This window comes from Marmota marmota, unplaced genomic scaffold, assembly GCF_001458135.2.
Source record: "Marmota marmota marmota unplaced genomic scaffold, marMar, whole genome shotgun sequence".
Classification (NCBI taxonomy): Eukaryota; Metazoa; Chordata; class Mammalia; order Rodentia; family Sciuridae; genus Marmota; species Marmota marmota.
The window spans coordinates 9,750,585-9,756,563 of NW_026000206.1; positions in this window are offsets into that span (position 1 = coordinate 9,750,585).

A 5,979-nucleotide genomic window follows, 5' to 3' on the forward strand; every position below is an offset into this window, starting at 1 on the left:
AGTAGCCCATTAAATTCATGTCCTTGAATATTTAGTTTTAGCATGGGGCGAGAATCTAAATTTAAAGAAAGCATATCCCAATCTACACCTGTGGAGCCTAATCCTTTGGAACCTCTTTCTACAGTATGACTGGAAAATTTATCATGTAGGCTGGGTATTATTAGTAACTGTGCTATTCTATCTCCTGGTGAAATTACTGATATACCCTTTGGAGAACTGGCTATAATTTTTATTTCACCTTCATAATCGGGAACAATTACCCCAGGACTTATCATAAGTCCTTTTAGAGTAGAAGAGCTGCGTCCCAATAATAAGCCTACTGTTCCTTGGGGAAGAGGTCCTTTCACCCCTGTGGGAATGATTTGAACTCCCATCTCTGGAGTTAGTACTGCTCTGGCGGAGGCGCAGATGTCCAACCCTGCGCTCCCTCTGGTTTGTCTGATGAGGGATCTGATGGACAATGTGTCCTGGGCACTACCCTGATGGGGTTGCTGGGTTCCTCCAGTGCTCCGTATATTTGTGGTTTTGGGCCCCAGAGCATTGGGCCCCCCTGTCCATTTTTTGGCAATGGAGCCCGATGCCTTTCTCCACGATATCGTGGATAAACACCTGGTCCTTGTTCGTTTTTTGATAATGGAGTACCCTCTATGGTGGTTTGAGAACGGCATTCATTAGCCCAATGTCTCCCTCTACGGCATCGTGGGCAAATACCTGGTATTCTACTCCTTTGATACCTAGTTTTGTTAAACCCTCCTCCAATGGGGCAATTCCTTTTAAAATGTCCTGTTTGTTCACAAAGACTTCGAGGACTCTTTCTTCTGACTCTGGCTCATTTAGGATCAAGGGCCTACAACTGGGGCTTTGATTTCACTTATGCAGCTGATGAAAGATCTAGCAATGAAAATACTTCTTTTCTTATGCAAAGTCTGAGCCTCCCAGGCAATGATCCATGGTAACCCACACAGGCCAGGCAAGAGGGCGTTGGGAGGACAGGCGGGAAGAAGAATGGAGCCAGGTTTCTACAGATGTGCTGTTGGGACACCCACTTCTCTTCCCATGGAGACGGCAGGTGACTGCCTGCATTGGTTCGCTGGGATTTTAATGCGGGAGTGGAGCTTCGGCAGCCCCTTGTCTGTCTTGTCAGTGTGGCGGCTCTGAGCAAAGGCAGGGAGAGAAGGCCCTGGACCTCACAGTCCAGGGGTTGACTGAAATGCTAGGCCTAGGACAGCGTTGGCACAGACAAGGTACTCACACCCAGTGAGCAGCCGGGGAGGTCACCTGTTTCAGAAAGCACATGGGACCTTGCCCTGGCTTCTGAAGACGCACCTGGCAGAGAAGGAGGTGGAGAGCTAGGGGTGAGGAGAGGGCTCTGGTCTTCTCTCTCCCATTAAGTCTCAGATGAGCATAAGAGTTTCTCTGTACCACAGACTTGGGACACGTGGGGACATTTGTCCATGTTACTATGCTTCAAAAATTAAAGGCAGAATTTGTTGTTTCAGGGAAAAATATACAAGGAATAATTTGATATGCTTACTTAGGAAATAATTTTTAAAATTAGTCACAAATGCCTCAGTGGTTGGCAAGACCATTGTGTTCTTTAACTTGGTGGGGGGGGCTTGGAAGTGAAATTGATGACCTACTCTTCCTAGGACTGCTGGGACAAAGGTCCACAAACCAGGGTTTTAAAACAAAAAGTGTTTTCCTTGCAGCTGAGGAGGCTGCAGTCTGGCAACAGGTGTGGCAAGATGGATCCTCCCAGAGGCTCAGAGGGGCAGGAAGTTCCACGTCTCCCTCTTGGCCTCTAGGGGTGCTGGCAATCCTTGGTGGCCCTGGGCTGGTGGACACATCATTCCAATTTCTGCTTCTCAGGTGGCCTGAGATCCTCTTTGATGACACTCATGGACAGGGCTTGGGCTCTGCCTGGGACTCTGAGAACGGTGTGCTCCAGATTGAGTGAGTACAGGGGACCGTCTGATTCCACACCTTCTACCTGTCTGCTCCTGCAATGCCGGGCTTTAGACAGCCTTCCTCTCACCTCCACAGAAGTCCAGCAATCCTGGCACATGCTGGTGACTTGCTCTCTGCCTCTGGCTCCTGCTGACGCTGGGCTGAGACCCAAAAAGATCTGGAAGGGCACGTGAATCCCTTGTGGAGTTTTGGGTTTCAGTCCGTGTGGAGGCCCATCCAAAATTCAGCCTGCCACGACCCTGCTGTCGAGGGCTGACCCTCGGGGGAACTGACCCATTTTCAAAAACTTCAGCAACTGCTGATTAGCACGTCTTGGGTGTCAATAGCCACAACAAAACTCTTGGAAGCCAGTGCTAAGAAAGAAGTCTGCTCAGCAAGAAGAACGTTTCCTGGCTTGCGAGAGGAAGCACAGAGCGGAGAGGTTCCCGTCCAACCTGTCCCAGCCTCCCCTCCCCACCGTTCTTTTCTTTTTTCCATTTTTGCTTTGGGCAGCTGGTGCCTGCCTCAGCACAGCACCCCCTTGATGTAGATTTTCCATTGCAGGGCATGGCTTCTGCCAAAGTTGGCCCCTGTCTTTTTTGCTATGTGACAAAGTAATATTGTTACAGTTCCTATCTTCTGGGCAGGATGAGGCTGCAAGGTCTCTCCTCCCTAGACCCAGATTTCCTTGCACGTGAGGCCCTCAAAGCTAAGTCAGGTGTGACTCCACACTAGGGCTCCCTAACCTACAAAGGTTTTTCCTCTTGCACATACACAAAGCACAAGGAATTGCCTTGGGGAATCTTAATTCAGAGTACTGTCCTCACTAGGTGTCCATTTTTCAAGCAGCTGGACCTTGTTGCCCAAGGCTGGCCAATTTGTCTGAGTGTGGTGGCCATGACAGCCCTTCTGGCTAGGAAGCGTCAGAGCTCATGCTAGGACAGCCCAGGGAGGAGCAATCCCCTCGCCTGCTGTGAGCTGTGGCAGAGGCCAAAGGACACCAAGTCAACCAGTGGCAGATCAATACAGCATCAGGCCAGTTACTGGACATTCCTGAGCGTCCCCAAAGACCTGCCAAAACTTAAACCCACCACCCTTCCCCTGTGATGGAAGAAGGTCAGCTGTCCCATGAAACAAGATCTCTCCAGCCAAAGGGGTGCGCTTACTGCCCTAATTTAGAGTTCAACAGCTTGGGCAAGGTGAGAGGGTAAATATCTTCACTGATTCTAATTATGGTTTTGGTACTACCTGCCCAGGCAGCCATTTGGAAAGAGAGGACGTTATTAATGGTCAAAAGCCCTCTACAAATACAAAGAATTAATATTAGTACTTTTAGAAGCAGCATGCCCCTCAGGAGGGAGCTGTTATCCACTGTAGGTATCATCAAAATTTCAGTTATTTTACTGGTCATGGAAATGGCTGGGCACATACAGCCACCAAACAGCCTGGACAGTGGAGCCAGGCAAAGCACTGGCTGCGGTGATGGAGCAGCCTCTGAAGCCCAAGCCCAGTGCTCTAACCACAGGAAGAGAGGCTCAGACTGAAGCCAGCCTCCAGGTCCTCTCAGGCTGGTGGGGAGACCAAGGAGAATGAGCCTCCTCCCGAGCTGGCAGGGAGAGTTACCCAAGGCTCCCCAGGATAACTCCCTTTGGGCAGGACTCCCCACAAGGTCACTCTGCAGCTGCTGTGTGGGGAGGGGCTCAGGGAGACACGCAGGGGACCACAGCCTGTGAACTCAGGAGTGATCTGCCACCCCGCCCACTCTTCCTGCCTCCCTTCCCTGTCTGGGGAAGACTGGCAGGTAGGCTCTACTCAGAAGCCCCCAGATTGGTTATAGGAACCTCTAAGTGTACAGAGGCACTGCTCTGGACAGGATGGGTTCGATCTTTGCCCAACATAGAGTGAGCAACGGAATTCCGTTAAGTGGTTGTTGACGTGGCTCTCAGGTTTGGACTTCCTCCATCTCACCAGAGTGACGATGGAGCCTCTTTGGAGCCAAGGTCACTCTGAAGTTGGCGACTGCCCTTGGCACTAATTGCTCACTGCACGCCTCCTGGCACCTGCCATCTTCAGGGAAAGGTGAAGGTACCAACCATGAACCACAGCAGAGGAACTCCAGCTAATGGCTGACTCAGAGTGAGGTTCAGATACTTCCCTCCAGACTCCTCCACCCAGAACAGGATGGCAGTCAAGCCCCTTCCAGATGATTCATGGGGGTCTCTTCTTACTCCCCACCTCTCATTGGATGAGGACCCTAACTAGGCCATTGCTGGTCTAAGTCAAGTCCAAAAGACCAAAGGCTTATGCCATTCCTGGGGAGCATGTCTGCAGCCTCTTCCCTTACACCCAGGAGACCAGGAGAGGATCAGCTACCCAAAACAAGGAAGTGCTACCTTGCCGAGTAACCATGGCACTCCCCTGCAGCAGACCTCAGGAATGCCTCAGCACTTTCTCTTCCCAGGTCCACGGGTCTCACCAGAACTCCACTCCTACACTGTGAGCTGCTCACTGGCCTTACCCACTTGTTAGGGTGGACAAACTCACAGCCAGGTAAGTAATGTCCCAGAGTTTATTGGAAGTACAGCTGAAGATTATTTTGATGCTAAGGATTCAACCCAGGATGCTCTAGCACTGAGCTACACCCCCAGTCTTTTTTGTTATTTATTTATTTATTTGTTTGTTTGTTTATTTATTTATTTATTTTTTGAGATAGGGTCTCACTAAGTTGCCCAGGCTGGCCTCCAACTTGCTAGCCTCCTGAGTTGCTGGGATTACAGGCATGTACCACTGTGTCACGCCCCCCCGCCCATGTTCTGAAAACTGTGATTCTTACTGCACCCTGCTACTGGAAAGCATCCTGTCTGTCCTGGTAGACTATAAAGTTCCCTCACTGTCATGCACCATGTTCTCATACTCCTGCTTGTCCTTTCTATAAACATAAGTTGTGGGAAGATGATGTTCTCGTCAGTGTAACTAGAACTACTGCAGGAGGAAGGGACAATAGTAACTGCTGAATCTGTTTAATCTACCCCAAAATAGGGTCTTGATTTGGGCAATGTCCAAGGCAAATCCCTCAGGTTCCCAAGGAAGCACCAAGGAATCCCTGGAAAGTTAAATGGTGTCCTGGTTTTAAATTGTGCAACTCATTCTGTCCCTGAGTTACAATATGACATCAACATGAGTATTGCATTGTCGATTTTTGTACTTACAACAAATGTGTAAGTTTGTCATGGGTTAATGGGGAGAAGAGGCTCATCAATCCATGTTGCTCCACTGGATCGGATGCTGAGTGAATGTTTCTCAGCTACGTTTGACACCTCTATTGTCTGTACTCAATCCAACACATTTGTCCAGGATAGGTAGGAAAAGCAAAACTCAGAATTATGGCCCAGAATTATTACATGCATTATCTGGAGACACTTGCTTACTAGATCTCACCTCAAGTCCATTGCCAGTTGTCCATGGCACAGCCCCTGCTGGCTCTCTCAAGCAGCAGAGGAAGGCAGCACCGGCTGGAGGCTGAGATACAAGAGGACCCTCAAGGAGCACTGCTTTTACATGTAGGGAAAGGACACAGCCAAGTAGGAGGGTCTCATTCAAGACTAAGACGTAGCAATTAAGGGTCCATGTAAGACTTCTGCACGGAAAGGAAAAGACAGCACTAGGACCTGGGGAGGTGAAGAACACACTCTAAATAAAGTAAGTGGAGCTCAAGGCATGCACCTCTTCAGGTTCTCAAGGATGTTAATGAAACCCTGACTTCATGAGCCAGCAATGAAAGATAAGATGATAAGATAAGAAAACAAGATAGAGACCAAAGAAAAATTGAGTATCAGGGCATTGATTAAAAGGGAGAGGGAGAGAGAAGGAGAGAGAGAGGGGGAGGGAGAGGGAGAGAGAGGGAGGAGAGGAGAGAGAGACAGAGAGGGAGGGAACTGTATGGGAGAGAGAAAGGGAGAGAGGGGGAGAGAGAAAGGGGGGGAGAGGGGAAAAAGAGAGAGGGAGAGGGAGAGAGAGGAAGAGGGAGAGGGC